This window comes from Rosa chinensis, chromosome 6 (assembly GCF_002994745.2).
Source record: "Rosa chinensis cultivar Old Blush chromosome 6, RchiOBHm-V2, whole genome shotgun sequence".
NCBI classification, from domain to species: Eukaryota; Viridiplantae; Streptophyta; class Magnoliopsida; order Rosales; family Rosaceae; genus Rosa; species Rosa chinensis.
In genome coordinates this window covers 32,493,818-32,511,970 of record NC_037093.1, presented here as the reverse complement: position 1 = coordinate 32,511,970, position 18,153 = coordinate 32,493,818, and the positions used below count along the sequence as shown (strand labels likewise).

The window sequence follows — 18,153 nt, the reverse complement described above, 5'->3', positions numbered from 1 at the left end:
CTAAACTAAGCTCTGATACCAGATTTTAGGAGGTCTGTCCTAACTACACATATGCCAAAACATCTATTAAAGATTGAGTCTTGAACATGGACAAGAGCTTAAAACTGCATACAAAGCCAACCTATTGGGCCAAACAAGAGCAGAAACAGAGGTTCCCTGACTAATTTTATTAGTTATCTTGGCATGCATGTTAATTAAAACAGGAATCCTTAAAGATAATATGATCGTCCGTTTAGCAATATAATAGCATAATTATCTTAGTGTTTCCCTATTTTGGACTAGAAGTCTACTAAGAAAACCAGAAAATAAAAAGTAAGATGAACCTACTTGAACATGCTAGTACAAACTGTACAGTCTTCTATGGAGTTGCGACAGAAAACACTGGTTGAATGCTAGTTTGCTTCACACGAACATGAATAAAGTGTCACCACAGCTACTGCTAATCATGAACAGCTACTGCTCCATATTATAGCTACAGATTATTGTTGTGGGTTATGTATGGATGATTGTGGTGTTAATAAGTAGAAAGTATATGAACAGATGATATTATGAACAAAGGGCTTTATTGATACTGAAAGTGTTTACAAAGGAAAGCAATGGTTACTGAGATTTTTTCTTCTCCAACGTACTCCATCTGCTATCCATTCTACATTTTATACTAGTCTTCAGCTAGCTTTGTACAAACTCCACCGTAAGGTGGTGATTCCAGAGAACAAGTGGAAGAAGCATGCATAACTATACAAAACAGCATGCAGAAATAAACAAAAGCGCATGCAAAAAGAGACAATAGCTCTTACGCAAAGAGCTTGCTAACAAAACTACAAATAAAAGCTATAAAGCTATATTTTATTCTTTCTAGGCTTGCAAGCTGACCCACGGGTTTTCAAACATGAAGGAGACAAACTCCATGTGATGGTAAGGACAAGTGATGGTGCAGACGTGCAGTAAAGAGAAATCCTGCTATGCTCCTCCTATACCCCTTTTCGGTATTTTGAAAATACTTTGTGTAAGTGGGAATTACCCCCCTGAGTAAATGGGTGAACGGGCATTTCCCCTCTTAATAAATCATTCTTAGATAAATAATCTAACAAATGGATTTCTATCATTAATGTATTATTAATGAAGAGATTAGTGTAAAAAATGTGATAGATTTCCTTAAAATTAGAGAATAAATAATAACATAATATTTTATAAAATAAGAATGAAAATAGTGATAAGAAAATAAAATAAAAATTATAACAAGACAAGCTATGATACTTGTGGGTATCTCATACACTCATTTACAACTATTTGAACAAAAAATTACAATTATTTGAACCAAAATTACAACATTGAGAACAAAAGTTACCACATTCATTTACACTATTTACATATAGTTAAACAAAAATTACAACATTGACAACAAATTTGTTCAAAAGCTTGTAACAATGTTGTAAGAGGTGTAATTATCATTATTAGAACTAAGATTACACAAAATAGAAATCAACATTACCACTCTGACAACAAAATTGTTGTCACTTTTGTAAATGTGGGTATGAGATACCCACAAGTACACTAGAATTTTCCAAGTAGAACATAATAAAATAAAAATAAGAAGTATAACATAATATTTAGGTTTTATATAGGAAAAACTTATTCAGTCGAGGTGTGTAAAGTACAGTCCTAAGAAAAGATTTATTCCATGCTACACACGGTTGAATGATGAACTTTGCCTAAGTGACAACAATTCTTCGAGCTCTGTCATGCAACTAGGAAGCTCTGTTGAACCTTAAAACCATGTATACTTCAAACACACACACACACAGATATATATATATATATATATATATATATATAATATTTATCCAGAGCGAGGCCTCGCTCTAAAATTAAAGTGCGAGGTTAGAGTTTATGGTCATTTTTCAGTCTCATATCCACATCTTAACTATTCAGTTTTTAGGTACTAATGTATAGATCATCTTTGCAAAAAAAAAAAAACAAACAAACAAACAAAACAAAAAAACCATTTAAGCGCAATAATGGCCCCAAGTGTTATTTTTACCCAGGGTTTTGCTACTTCATGTTTTTTAACCGAAAAGTTCAGCCAAATTGATGATCTTTAAGGTATCTAACTCGCTTAAACCAATGGAAGAATTGAATCTATCTAACTTGAACCGTACTTGTGATGTCCCGGAAATTCGTATTTATTTTTTGAGGATTTTCCGGAATTTAAATTGTGGTTATTGGACGGTTTCGTGGCTTGGGGATAGAGCGGAAGTGTTTCGGACGAATTTTTATTCGGAAAATATGACTTTAGGGGTGGTGGAAAGGTTGAATTTTAAAGTATTAAGATTCTCTGAAAACTTCCTTCATGAAAGTTGTAGAGTGCGTCGATACAAGTTCGTGGACATGTGGAAAGCGAGAATCCGAGTTCGTATGAGAAAGTTATGGCCATTGGAAGGAATTTCCATTTTGGTATAAATAGAAGTCTCCCAAGTTGGAAACTTACCATTTTCATTATTTCCATTTCTGGAAAACTCACTTCCTCTCTCTTCTCTCTCGGCTGCACCTTCAAAAATAAAATAATTCGACTGACCCGACCCGGACCCGGCCGACCCGACCCGGATTTTCCGACAAACTGCGGCGGTCTCTGGCGACGAAACTTTCCAGATAGGATCGTCTCCTCCGTCTGGTCGTCCCTCTGGTGTCCTCTAGCACCGATTCTCCTCCACGGCGGCGTTGCAAGGTGGCGCAGTTGAGTGTTTTCAGACCCGATCGGTTCTCCGATCTCCGACGTCGGCTGGACTTCAAGTTGAGCTTGGGGAGCTCAGAGCAGCCTCCTTGATCGATCCTTGGTGGTTGTTTCGATTCACGTAAAACTTGGTTCAACTCAGATTGGAATACTGTTCACGACTTGTGAGGTAGTTTTCAACCCTTTATGCTTGTTTTCTGACTTCGAGCTAGTTATGAAAGTTCACAAGCATGCTTAGACGAAGAACTTTGATGTTGGGAGTTTTGTGAAATATTGAGTTTTGGCCGGCGGCGGTGCGCCACTGCTTGTGGCGGCGTTCCGGCCATGTATGGGGTTGTTTTTGGTCTTATACACTATGCCAAAAAACTTATCAGACGACAGACAGAAACTGTTGTCTGATTTGGAGTGCCACCGTTGTAGAACAAGCTGTTGTCTGTTGAAAATTCAGACAACGGTGGAACACAGTTGTCTGAGAAACAAACAGGCAACAGGTATGTGTTATAACTGTTGTGTGATGGCTCGACAGATGGCTTGGCAGATGCTAAGCGCAGCTGCGCAGCAATTGAGGCGTTGCTTTCAGACAACAGAATTTGTTTAAATCCGTTGTTTGTTAAGCCTTGTCAGACAACGGGGTTCTAGTGCTTTCTGTTGTGTGAGAGTAAATTAGAAGACTTATTTTTTGAAAAAACCATTGTCTGATAAATGAGAAATCTGTTGTATGATCATTTAAACATTCATTTTACCTAATGAATAGTAGTGATTAAATGGAAATAAAATTTGATGCAAACAATCAAATGAACTAATGGTACTCCAACCCATATTTTAAACTTCAAAGTACATTGGATCCACCAAGATACAATTCGTATTAGTCATTGTTCCACAAAATCATGAATCAGTCACAATTTATTGTTTAACATTGCATCCGGGACAAAGACATTAGTGTGCTAGAAATGGATCATTGTTTATTGGACTATTTATGATTGCTTGCCCACTTCGGCCACAACTAATGCTTGCTCCTGCTGCTCCTCTTTTTTTCTTCTGCTTCTGCCACTACATCAACTTGTTTCATGAAGCTGCATACAATACTCCCACATCAAAAGCCACACTACCCATGAGCAACATGACAAAATGACACAAGCAAGAAGCTGCAGAGAAAGACAAAATACAAAGACTTATATTTACATCTGGTATTGCAAACCCAAGTTTGGAAGACAGGTGATCTTTCAAAACATAACAATATAGTCACGCCTTGATAGCATACCTTAATTAATAAGTCAAAGTATCCCCGGAGATGTGAAACAAGATTCTGCTTTCCTTTTATACTCAAATATATACTAGAAAAATGTTGCTCTTATGAAAGTTTTTAAAAAATGTAGTTAGTAGTTTGCTACACTGCAAGTACTTAGACATTGCTATTTAGATTTGGCTTGGAATGTAATCTAGTCTATTGAATAATAGAAACCTTCCAAAACCATAAGTCATAACAGCAAATTAAGACCTAAAAGGCTACAAAACTTTTAGATATAAGAATTCTGAAGAGATGTAATCACATTCTCACTATCCAATTAGTGGCTTTCCAACCAGATCCGAAGTCAAAGATCACTAAATGCAACCTCAAAAGACCATAATATTAAACTAAAAGCCAGGGTACTTACCGTAGGCAAGCCTTTGCTACGAAGATGTGTGACACAGGCTGCTTAGGACTGAAGTGACTCGTTCTCAGGTTCAATAGATAAGGCAAACTCAGAGTTACTCTGTCACAAATGGTTGCCTCAAGTCAGTTCCCTGTTCTGAACTTTAAAACATTATATAGCTTACAGAAAACTGAAAAGGTGACATGACTAACCAATGTATATTCATGACCAAAGTATATATACTTCTGTATCAGCTAGTAAAGACATGATCTTTGTAAGGGAAGATTACATCTGTAACAGACAATCAACTGATTAATAAACAGATTTTGAAACACACACATATAGTATATACTAGAAATTTTGTTTAATTATCACCTGCTGATATATTATGCTAGATATATTCTCATACCTGCATTAACTGTGATGAAAGTGTATATTTTGTTCAAAAATTTGCACGGTTTAATCTTTGATACTGAACAATGCATGTTGAAGGGTCATCTGCTTCTTCTTCATACCTCTAGTGGTCCTTGGTATGACTATTCACAAATACACAATAGACATGTACATAAAAAAAAAATGATTTCTGTCGAATGAAGAAAAGTAGCAAAAGCTTAAGATAGCTGAACCATATTGTAATTGAAACAGAGAGAGAGAGTGTGATGCCCCGGAAATTTGTAATTATTTTCCGAGGAATTTCCGGAATCTAATTTATGGTTGTTAGACGGTTTCATGGCTCGTGGACGAAGCGGAAGTGTTTCGGACAAATTTTTATTCGTAAAGTGTGGAATTAGGGGGGGGTTTCAAGGTTGACTTTTGATACGTTGTAGAGCGCCTCGATACGAGTTCGTGGATATATAGAACGTGGAAATCGGAGTTCGTATGAGAAAGTTATGGCCGTCGGAAAAAGTTTCCATTTTGGTATATATGGGATTTTTCCGGAAAATTATTCAGAAAATCAGATTTCCATTTTGGGAAGGATTTTTTCTCTCTCCTCTCTCCCGAGTTTTCCCGAGCAGCCATCTTCACCGAGCTCGTTCTCCCTCATTCGGCCACCGATTGACGTGAAACAAAGTGGGTTTTTCTCGTCTCGATCCCCTTTACGAGTTTGTAGAAGAAATCGAAGTGAAATACGAGCTGTAAGAGGCGCTACAAGGCCGAGAAGAGAACCTCGTCGGGGACGAAATAGCCTCCATCGGTTCTTCTTTTTCCGGCCACCTTTGAAGGGGATTCTTGAGGTCTTTTGAAGCCCATAAGACGTTGATGCTTCTCCCAAAGCGGCTTGGGACGATTTCACTTGTGGAGGACGAATTGAAGCTTTGAAATTCTAGGGTTCATCGAATTTCAGATATTGCGAGGTAAATTCCGGCCAAATGGCTATGATTTAGACTTTGTGTTAGTTATGAAAGTTTAAATTGGAGTTAAGATGAAGAACTTTGGTGTTGGGAGTTTTGTCAAATTCCGACTTTGGTCCGGCGGCGGTGCCGCCACGGTGGTGGTGTTTTCCGGCGGTTTCCGGCCACCTAAGGGATAGTTTCTGTTCCTGAGTTCAATCTACTCGTCGATACGAGCATTTCGATATATTGTTTGTAATTTTTAGAGATCGTATGAATATGTTGTGTTTTTTACGGTTTCGGACCGTTCGATGATTCGATCCGTGAGGAATTGAGCGTCCGATCGACTTGTGAATTTGATATATCGATCGTGAAAGTATTCCGGAGACATTGGGTGGTCTAGGATGTGGTTTCGCCTCGATTGGCGTTACTTTGGGAATTTTGGTTCGATTTAGGTTTTTCGAATGTTATTCCTTGTGTTTCATTGACTGAATCAAGGCTGTACTTCCTTAGGTGCTTGACAGAGGACGTTCTATAAGCAGTCTAGTGGTGTGAAGACGCAGCGGGAGTTTCAAGGTGAGTAATCTCACAAGGTTCTTTATGAACAGAATTACCATTATTGTTTTGGCGTTAATTATTTAACTACAAACTATAGTTGGTATTAGTCGGCATTCCTGAGCGAATGACTACGTATATATATATTTACGTGAAATATATATATTCTTGTGGATGATGTGTGATGAATAATATGCATGATGGGTTCATATTATTGTTGAATGGGACTTTTCATGGAAACAATATTGTGGAAAAAGATGTTTTCTATTGTTTGAAAAGTATTGAGTTTGATGTTACATTTTGGAGTCAAGCGTGACTCATTTTAAATGTATTGGTCCTTGTACCAAGGGTCACAGATGGTGAGCAGGGATGGGGAAAGCCGGAACTAGATGGTCGTAACGTTTTTAGGTCAGGTGTGACTTACTTAACGTTGACTTGAGACCAGATGGGGTCTGAAAAGCATGGGTCGCAGATGGTGACCAACGGTTGGTTCTGAGACCAGACGGGGTATGAAAACCAAGAGTCACAGACGGTGATAGGTTGCAGATGGTGACCAATGATTTATCTGTGTTATGAGCCTAGTTACCATGTTGTCTTTGAGTTATGGAATCAACTGTGACTATAGATGATATTAGTGGCATTTCTGAGTGAATGATTATGTGTGTACATATATATATATATATATATATTATGGGATATATATATATATATATATATATATACATATGTATTCATGTATTGGTGGCATTTCTGAGTGAATGACTATGTGTGTACATATATATATTATGGGATATATATATATATATATATACACATCTGTATTCATGTATTAGTGCCTTCGTGGTGAATCTGTGTTGTTGTGTTGTGTGTCTATGTTGGACTGATTTGTTATTGGTACATCATGGGGGATAGCGGGGAGCTATCTGATGCTCATGAGTGCGTGTTTTTAAAAGAGAGTTTCGGGGATTCTTTCTTTTAAATGTCTTGGGAGGACTTGTGTATCATATTTAATTGTCGGAGTTTTCAATTATTATGATTTTGTCACGGGGTGACTTGTGTTGATTTGAGTACATATTTTAAAAGGGAGTTTCGGGGATTCTTTCTTTTAAATGTCCTGGGAGGACTTGGTTATCATATCTAATTGTCGGAGTTTCAATTTATATGATTTGGTCACGGTGTGACCTTTATTGTTTCTTTTGGGAAAAGAATGTACTGTATTGGGAAAACATGGTATGTTTTCCTTATTCTCGAGTTGAAAGGTTTTCCTCGTGTTTGGCGTGAGTTGTGCGGGCTTTCATCCCGTGAATTGGTGTGAGTTGTTTTAAGTTACTCATACGGGCTTGCAAAAGCTTACCGGGTTTGTTGTGTGGCAACCTGGTACACCATTCCAATGGTGTAGGGGTTATTTCTGCAGGTCAGGTTGATCGTGGCTGATGCTGAGGTAGCGTGCTTGCAGCTTAACGGTAATAAGTCAATTTTGTGACCTTACCGTTATAGAGACTTCCGTTTGTAGTGAGCTCTGAGGAGTATTTACGTTTTATTTTGTTGTTGACAATTTAATTCGTAAACTCATGTGTTGTGTGACTCTATGGGGTGAGTCAATATAGAATTTGTGGGTTGAGGGCATAAATATGTACTTGGGTTAAAAGGGAATAAGTTTCTAAGTATTTTGTATTGATGACTGAACATTTCACGCATATATAATTATGGGGTTATATATCGATTTATTGTGTATAAAATCAGGGGCGTATAGAGAGGCCCAAACTTTCATCCAAATATAACTATGTATAAATCCTGAAACCCAATCAGCAAACACCAATTTTCTCAATAGACCAAACACCAATTTTCTCAACTGAAAGAATCAAAAGTACATAGCAATCAATCAAAAACCTACAATAAGAACAAAAACTAATACCTGATTACCTTCACGCTAGACACAACAATACCCAATCAACCAAGCAAAAACAGGCAGATTCTATTCGATCAACAAAAGCTGAGATGCTGTAAATACAATTTGAATAATATTAATTATTTTAAATCTATAAATAGAAAAAAGATTTCACAAAAATTACTCATTTGCATCAACATTATAAACCTGAAATTATACAGTTACCTTCTTTCAACCTTCTTGATCTCCTTTGACAACCTGTGTATATATCAAAAACAATAGTAAAACTTTGATCATTAGTCAATAATAGAAAAAAAAAATGAAAACGCTTATAAAACATTGTGGGAAAGGAATATCTCTGACACATTCTGGGAAACTCATATTCTATTCTTTCAACTATGAACTAAGGAAGATGATGATCAACTCTATTTTCTTTCAATTCTTAATTGAAAAAAATCAACTACCATTATTACTATGATGTCTTAATAAAAAAGTTAAGCTTCACTATGTAACAAAACTTAATCGGTTAATCAAACATAATACAATAATATCAAATGGAATGTAGACATATTAATGCATGAACTTTGGTAAAGAAATAAATATAGAATGAAGGATGAAATGCATTGTAAGTAGCTAATTTGACAGCTCAACAAAAAGCAAGAACAATCAAAACACCGATCTTCAAATGAATATTAGCAGATGCATATCTATCTATGCTTCTGTATTGACAACTTTACAATTGAGACGCAAAATTAACCAAATTTTAACACTGAACACTATCATGACTAAAATTCATATTAACCAAATTCTAAATTTGGAGGGTGAAGGTATTGCAACAACTAAAGAAATTTTTAACTCACAAACTTTCAAAGCCATAGTTATTAAATGAATTAATGTAGTCTGCGATTTCTTTTCTCCCCATCCATAAAAACTCAAATTTCTTATTAATACGTTGTTACTTACCTTGTTTCCGTTTTCTTGATATAATATGAGAATGTGTGTCCATATCAATTCTCTCTGCCTGTCTTTGAGTATCTTGATCCTCTGCATTATCATCTCGTAGAAGTCTCATCATCTTTGTCTTTCTAGTTTTTGCTGCCATTACTGTATTCAAAATGAAAAGCAAAATGAGATATAAGCTACAGAACTAAAGCAAAAGCTTGGAATAGAATTGACATGCTCTGTTTGATACTGATTCAATATACTGCAATGCAAATTACAAAATACTAAATTAGAAATATTAATTCACAATTCACAACTCATGTTGAACAAAATCATTACAACCATAAAATTCACAATCCAGTCTCATTTGGGTTCACTCACATTCCTGGGGAAAAGTACTAGAAAATCAAGACCCAAGTGAGCTAAAGCTTTAAACAAAGTTAGTGAAATGTTTAATTTGACGGTGAGAGAGAGAGGAGATATACCTGGATTCTGGGGGTGGTAAAGAAGGGTGTGGTTCAACCTCATCTTGTTTGGGCCATTGAAACTTTCTTTCAGCGTCTCACCAAAAAAAAAGAAAAAACTTTCTTTCAGTGAGAGATTGTGAGACAACCCAAACAAATTGAAACCTCACCAATGACAAATTGAAGCCTCTTACTGAACCGCTACATCTTTTGGAACTCCAACCAAAACCTGAATCAGAAGTTCTGTTGCCCAAATATGAAACCCCAAGTTTTTAAATCACACACATAAACTTGAAATCGAAATGAATACTAGGACATACCTAAGTTTCTAAAATTTTATTGACCCAAGATGAAAGAGAAATTGAATTGAGAGATCGAAAATCAAAAACAGAGAAACTAGCTTTTCCTCACCAAAATTCTCCTGTAGTAGCTCCGTTGAAGAGAGGATGAAGAGTATCTCTTCCCGATCTGAAAAAAAATATATAAAAAAACCCTAAAATCAAAATCTGGAAAATATGGAAATCCAAACATGGTAGAATGGGGCGAAAAGACCAAATTTAGAGAAGGAGAAAAGGGAATTAATTACCTTGGTGGTGATGTTGCTTAGAACCAAAAGTTTGAGCTTCTCCCTTTTTGGTTTGCAGGTGATGAGGGAAGATGAGAGGGGAAACGTGAAAGACAGAAAAAGAAGAGGGATGAAAAGGCTGAGTTATTATGTGTAAGTGATAGGAAAGCTATTTTGTCCGAGTGGGGAGACAAAGTCGCCCTAATGAAGCTGTCAAAGCCCAGCATTTTTTTTTTTTTCAATTTTGTATTCATGAATCACACAACACAAAAATAAGTTGCGGTTGTCTGATTATGTACATATTAAATTTGAGTTAAGGGAGTAAGGAGGGAAAATTCTCACCTGTGTGCAATCAAAATATCAGTTTTAGAGCTAGGGACAAACATTTCTCATTCAGACAACACAAATTACGTATTTGTGTTGTATGAGCTTACAGTCATCACACATATGTCGATCAAAATTTGTAGGTTTTGGGGGCATAAGTGATATTTAGGAGCAAATCCAAACTTTCCTAAATTATCTTCCTTGATCACACAACACAAAAGTAAAAAACTGTTGTATGACATTTTATAAGTTACACTCAAACAACAGATATAGCTATTCTGTTGTACAATGTAGTATAAATTTGAAGCCAAATTTGAGAAAGCTAGGAGGGAAATCTGCCGCTATTTTTTTTTTCCATTCACACAACAGACCATTCTTGTAAGTGTTGTGCAATGACCTTCTAGCTAAAACCTTCTGAATTTCAACAGCCTTATACGACGTAAGTTCTTTAAACGTGTTGTCTGAAGCCATTTTCATCAACACACAATGGAATTTTTTTTTCGTTGTGTGAAAAGCGTCGTCTGATAAGGATTTTCCCATAGTGATATATGTTCTACTCGTTGATACGAGCGTTTCGATATATAATATACAAATTTTGGAGTTCGTATAGAATTTTTATGATTTTTACAGTTTCATACCGATCAAATTATTCGATCCGTAAGGATTCGAGCGTCCGATCGATTTGTGGGTTGGTCATCGATCGTGGACGTATTCCGGAGACTTTGGGAGGTCTCTGACGTGGTTTTGCCTCGATTGGCGTCACCTTGGGGATTTTAGTTCAAAACAGGGGTTTCGAACTTAAATCAAATATGAATCGTTACTAAGTTGGAATTGTATGTGATTAGGTACTTGACGAAGTATTTGGACGGTTATTTCGTGAATTGGCTGCTTTGTGCTTTATTGAAGACACAGCGGGAGTTCGAGGTGAGTAATCTCACAAAGTTCATTCACGAACGGGCTTACCTTTATTGCTTTGAGAGTTATTTAGTAATTGCAAACTATAGTTGGTATTAGTAGGCATTCCTGAGAGGATGACTACGTATAGATATATATATATTTACGTGAAATATATATGTTTTGGTGGGTTGTGGATTTATGAAAACAATATGCATGAATTGATGCTTTTTATTGTTTTGGGTTATGGCTTTTCGGAAAACAATGATTTTGGTAATGTTGATTTCTATTGTTTTCAAAAGCGTTGAGATTTGTGTAGCATTTTGGGTCCAGTGTGACTCCTTTAATGTTTTGCTCCAAGGGACTGTGTGGCCCGAGGACTGAAGGTCTATGACCTTGGGAAAAGTGTTGAGATTTGGGTATGAAAACAATATGCATGAATTGATGCTTTTTATTGTTTTGGGTTATGGCTTTTTGGAAAACAATGATTTTAGAATTGTTGATTTCGATTGTTTTCAAAGGCGTTGAGATTTGTGTAGCATTTTGGGTCCAGTGTGACTCCTTTAATGTTTTGCTCCAAGGGACTGTGCGGCCTGAGGACTGAAGGTCTATGACCTTGGGCAGAATATCAGGTAATCACGTCTTTGGCCTGACGAGTGGTTACGTTTCAGTTAGAGCTCTAATCTGTTTGCCAATTAGGTAATTCATGGGGTAACAGGAACTGGTTATTGATAACTCATGACATTACGTGGTTTTTAAGGTAACAAGGTGCAAGCTGTTTTTCTTATTAACGTTTTGATAGAAATCAAGGTGTGAGTTGCTTTCTATGGTATGATTATGGTACATTTGATAGAATTCAAGGTGTAAGTTGTTTTCTATGTTTTACTGATAGAAATCAAGGTGTGAGTTGCTTTCTATGGTACGATTATGGTACATTTGATAGAATTCAAGGTGTGAGTTGTTTTCTATGTTTTATTGATAGAATTCAAGTGTGGGTTGTTTCTATGGTACGATTTTGGTATAATTGATAGGAACCAAGGAGTGAGTTGTTTTCTATGTTTCGATTTGAAAGGAAATTAAAGTGTGAGTTATTCTCCTTTATTTCTTGTTTTAAGGAATCAAAACGTGAGTTGTTTTCCTTATTTCTGGTGTGAGTTGTGTTAACTGTTTTGAGTTACTCATATGGACTTGCAAAAGCTTACCGGGTTTGTTATGTGACAAACCTGTACACTATTCAAACGGTGTAGGGGTTAATCCTGCAGGTTAGGATAATCGGGGCTGAAGCTGAGGTACCGCCTTTGCAGCTTTAAGGTAGGAAGCCATTTTTATGACTTTACCATTGATAAGGTTTTCCGTTGTAGTTAAACTCTGAGGAGCATTTACGTTTTATCTTGTTGTTGACAATTTAATTCGTAAGCTTATGTAATATATGACTCTGTGGAGCGGGTCAATATTGATATAGTAGGTTCAGGGCATCAATATGTGTGTAATTTAAAGGGAAAAAGTTTCTAGGTATTTTGTATTGATGGCTGAACGTTCACGCATATGTAATTATAGGATTATATATCGATTTTCTTGTGTGTAAAATCAGGGGCATGACAGTACTAGCTTTAAGGCAGTTATCAATGCCTTAATGACCATTAATTTGGCTGAAATTTTGCAGAAATGATCTATAAATTAGTACCTAAAAACTAAACGGTCGAGATGTGGATATGCGACTGAAAAGTGACTCTAAACTCTAAAAACGCACTTTAATTTCAGAGCAAGGCCTCACTCTGGATATATATATATATATATATATATATATATATATATAGTGTAAAGTCTAACAGTACTTTAGGTAGCTAATTAATTTTATGCTTAACCAAATAAACAGTAATTCCCAGAATGCTAGTTACCCAAAATCATGCATATGCATGTAACTCCTTTCATAATTCAGATGCAAAAGTGAAGTTAGACAAAACAAATATTGTCATATAATTCCCTAGGTAACTCCTTTATGACCATTGTCATCTCCAGGTGAGAGTTTATTCATATTTTTCATGCCTGAACAAGAGAATATGATTGTTAACGGTGAAGCTACTTCATTGCAAAAGGTGGCCATGGCCTCCCTGTTGGGGACATCATTGAGTATAAAATAAGTAATAAGTATAAATTTGGTGTATGATGTCTCCTACTCCCAAGTATAGGAGGTCAAGTTTTAGTAAAGAGAAAAAGTAAAGAGTATCGTACCCAAGGGATTGAGTAACTCTACCCTAAGCTAGATTACCACGAAAATAAAACCTAGAAAGCACATGCGAGTATATCTTTTTACAAATTAATAGTCTCGCCGTCTTCGATTTACCCTTTATCTGTGTTGAAGTGAATTTCTTTATGTTTTACCGTCCTTGGTTTCAGTTTTTATCATTTGGGGGGGGGGGTGCTAGAAGTTGACTTTTTATATATGGGTTAACAATTTGAGAAAATTTCCTTCATGAAAGTTGTAGAGGACGTTAAACCGAGCGCGTGCATATGTGGTACATAAAAATTGGAGTTCGTATGTGAAAGTTATGGCCTAAAATGTGGAAGTTACTGTTTATGGTAATTAATATAAATATGGAAGTTACTGTTGGTAGATTTCCATTTTCGGAAATTCTACCTAGCTAGCCGGTAACTCTCTCTTCTTCTTCCCCGACCCTTCCTCCTCTTCGGCCCCGATTTTCTTCCTTCAATTTCTTCCCCCTCCGACCGACCCACGACGAAATCCGGCTATCCCCAAGCTCGTCTCCTTCCCCTTGTTGTATATGTGGTGGTGTTTTGCAGAAATTCAGCCGGAGGAGCTCGATTTTGAGCTGGGAAGGTTACTGTAGCAACTTGTGGTTTTTGCCGATTTCCGACGATTCCGGCCATCTCCGGTCACCAAACCGGCGTCGAAGGTCGGGTTTTTGCTGGAGATCATTTCCCCTAAGGTCTTGCATTCTAATTTGCCGTGTAGAGGCCGAATCGACAATCTAGGGTTCTTGAGTTTTCTAGTTATCTTCACCGGCCGGATTCAACTGTTTAAAGGTAAAATTAGAACTTGTTGTAGTTGAGAAAGAGGTGGGGTCTGTTGAGTAGATGGTGCTGCCAAAATTTGGTTGCCATCGAAGGTAGTGGTCGCCGGCGTGTGGGCCCCACGCGCGGCCACTGTGGGTGGCGCGTGGTGGCGCGTAGAGCTGAGTTTTAATTACTATTTTGGCTCCAAAAATCCTATAATGATTGTAGAATTTTATACATGAAGTTTGGTGGAAATTGGAGGAATTACGAATTGAGTATAAATAGACCTTCCAGAGGACAGGAAAGTGAATTTGGCAGTACATTTCCTTGAGGATACCGCCTGGCATTGGTGGACTGGTGTTGTCAATGACCCTGCAAATGCTAGCCCGATGACATGGGATATGTTCAAGACCCATTTCTATGGACGGTACTTTAGTGATGCCCACCTTAATCAGATGCAGGACCAGTTCTTGAGTCTGGAGAAGAGAGACGATCAGTCAGTGTTAGAGTTTGAGCATGAGTTTCTCTCCTTGGCTCACCATATGCCGGATTTGGTTCGTACTAAGCAGAGTAAGATTCGTAGATTTGTCTTGGGACTTGGAGGAAAGTTTAAGGATAAGATGTTTGGCACACCGTACCGAAGTGTTGCTGAGGCAGTATCTTATGCCATGGACATTGAGTCGGACTCACCTGCCAGATTTCACCCTAAGGATCCTGGTGGCCCTAGCTAGGGTCCATCCAAGAGGGCTACTTCCACATCTGGTTCTGGTTCTTCAATAGGTAGTGGAAAGAGCAGTGGTTCCAGTTCGTGGTCCCGTACTAGATTCAAGGGACGTGTCAGGAGATTCTCTCGGGGTCAGTTTAGTGGACAACAGTCTGGGCAGCTTGAGAGGTCCAAGAGTTATCATGGTGGTTCGAGTAGGGCTTCGACTAGCCAGTCAGCTCAGTTTGGGCAGTATCAGACAGTGGGATGTTTTATGTGTGGTCAGCAGGACCACTTCAGGAGAGATTGCCCTTTTTGACTCAGGGAGCCAGATCTACCCCCACTCAGACTGTTGGTCAGTCCTCTGCGAGCGGGTCGACTAGCGGTGCCAGCACTAGCTCGGTAGGCCAAGCTAGTTCTCAACAGGGCAGGGCTCAGCGAGGTCGTCCTGTGACACATGCTTGACTGCACGCCATGACCCAGCAGGAGGGCCGTGATTCACCGAAGGTTATCATTGGTACGTTGTTTATTTTTAATCAACCTGTTTTAACCTTAATTGATCTCGGTGCGACGCACTCTTTTATGTCAAGTAGATTCGCATGTTTTGCAAATGTACCGTCATCACTCCTTATAGGCGAGTGGTATGTTTCTTTACCTGCGGGAGAAGCACTTAAGATAGAATGGGTTTTTAATAATTGTGGGGTAATGGTTGATGGTTTTTGCCTGGAGGCCAACCTAATTCCTCTAGATCTTGTTGAGTTTGATGTAATTCTAGGGATGGACTTTCTGGAGACATATGGTGCATTGGTTGATTGTTTCCGTAAAGAAGTAGTGTTTCAAAGTCCAGGAAAACCGGAAATCACTTTCCGTGGTGAGCGGAACGTTCTCTCCTCTTGCCTGATTTTGGCCATTACAGCTTAAAAGCTTTTGAATAAAGGTTGTCAGGCTTACTTGGCTCACATTGTGGATACAAAGAGGGAGGTGTTGAATATTGAGGATATTCCTGTTGTCAGGAAGTTTCTGGATGTGTTTCTTGATGAACTACCTGGTTTGCCTCCAGTAAGAGAAATAGACTTTACCATTGAATTGCTCCCTAGTACTACACCTATATATCAGGCACCTTACAGAATGGCCCCAGCAGAATTAAAAGAGTTAAAGACCCAGTTATAGGAGTTGTTGGATAAAGGTTTCATTCGGCCAAGTGTGTCTCCTTGGGGTGCTCCAGTGCTTTTTGTTAAGAAGAAGGATGGCACCTTGAGATTGTGTATTGATTATAGAAAATTGAATAAGGTCACAGTGAAGAACAAGTACCCATTACCATGGATTGATGATTTATTTGATCAATTGCAGGGTGCCAAAGTCTTTTCTAAGATTGATTTGAGGACAGGTTATCACCAGTTACGGATAAGAGAGTCCGACGTACCCAAGACTGCTTTTTGATCACACTATGGTCACTACGAGTTTGTAGTGATGCCTTTTGGGTTAACCAATGCTCCTGCAGCTTTTATGGATCTCATGAATCGAGTATTCCGCCCATACTTGGACCGTTTTGTGATTGTGTTTATTGATGACATTCTGGTTTACTCCAAGAGTGATGAGCTTCATATTAAGCATTTGAAGCTAGTACTTGGGACTTTGAGGCAGGCTAGATTATATGCCAAGTTGAGTAAGTGTGAATTCTGGCTTAACAACATAGGATTTTTGGGTCATGTGGTGTCAGCTGAAGGTATTAGTGTGGATCCTCAAAAGGTGGAAGCAGTTTTGAATTGGGGAAGACCTACCACCGTAACAGAAATTCGTAGTTTCTTAGGTTTAGCCGGTTATTATCGGCGGTTCGTTCAGGATTTCTCTAGACTTGCGGCTCCCCTCACTAAATTGACCAGGAAGGGTGTTAAATTTGTTTGGTCAGAGGAGTGTGAACAAAGTTTCCAAGAACTCAAACGACGTTTAACTAGTGCCCCAGTTCTGGCATTACCTGATGATAGCGGGGAGTATGTGATTTACAGTGATGCCTCAAGACAAGGCTTAGGTTGTGCGTTGATGCAGCATGGAAATGTGATTGCCTATGCATCTAGGCAGCTGAAACCTCACGAAATGAACTCCCCGACTCATGACCTTGAGCTTGCTGCTGTAGTACTTGCACTTAAATTATGGAGACACTATCTTTATGGGGCACGATGCCAGATTTTCATGGACCGTAAAAGTCTCCAGTATCTACTTAACCAAAGGGACTTAAATTTTAGGCAAAGGAGGTGGTTAGAGTTGATTAAGGATTATGATTGCACTATTGAGTACCATCCACGAAGGGCAAATGTGGTAGCTGATGCACTTAGTCGAAAGCCCTTTAGCTCTTTAGCCCATTTGAAGGCAGTTCGAGTTCCTTTACTTTATGAATTACGATCTACGGGGGTTAATTTGACGATTGAGAAAGAGTCTGGAGCATTGATAGCTAGCTTCCATGTGAGGCCGATTCTCATTGATAGAGTGCGGGAGGCACAAGATGAAGATGACTATCTGAGACAATTAAAAGAAGTAGTGAGTAATGGCACTAGAACGGACTTTACTCTCAGAAGAGATGGAGCCTTAATGTTTGGAAATAGAATATGTGTACCTAATCTTCGTGATATTAAACGAGAAATTTTGGAAGAGGCTCATAGTTTTGCTTAAGCTATACATCCTGGCGGGACAAAAATGTACTGAACTTTAAAACCATACTATTGGTGGCGAAATATGAAGAGAGAAATTGCAGCATATGTGAGTAGGTGCTTGGTGTGCCAACAGGTAAAAGCAAAAAGATAGAAACCTTCGGGATTGCTACAGCCGTTGCCTATTCCGGAGTGGAAGTGGGAGCACATCATCATGGATTTTGTTTCGGGTCTTCCGCGAACTCGTAATGGTCATGATAGTATTTGGGTGATTGTGGATCGACTCACTAAGTCTGCTTATTTCTTACCTGTCAACAAGACTTACGGGATGGACAAGCTAGCGGAACTTTATGTGAATGAAATCGTAAAACTTCATGGGCCACCTGTTTCTATTGTCTCTGATCGAGATCCTCGTTTCACTTCAAAATTTTGGAGGAGTCTACAGGAAGCTTTGGGTACTGG

General features: G+C 38.2%; 2 long non-coding RNA genes across 2 annotated transcripts; both read right to left on the bottom strand.

The window, feature by feature from the left end:
- Window positions 1–3,549: 3,549 nt before the first annotated feature.
- LOC121050231 lies at window positions 3,550–4,597 on the bottom strand. The gene is made up of 2 exons (XR_005802421.1): window positions 4,387–4,597; window positions 3,550–3,804 (listed from the first exon to the last, which is right to left on the bottom strand). It is a non-coding gene; the product is annotated as an uncharacterized LOC121050231 (long non-coding RNA).
- A 14-nt stretch (window positions 4,598–4,611) lies between these two features.
- Window positions 4,612–10,274, bottom strand: LOC112174064. Its single transcript, XR_002925830.2, has 6 exons — window positions 10,132–10,274; window positions 9,567–10,013; window positions 9,103–9,243; window positions 8,365–8,397; window positions 8,167–8,252; window positions 4,612–4,901 (listed from the first exon to the last, which is right to left on the bottom strand). It is a non-coding gene; the product is annotated as an uncharacterized LOC112174064 (long non-coding RNA).
- Window positions 10,275–18,153: the final 7,879 nt, after the last annotated feature.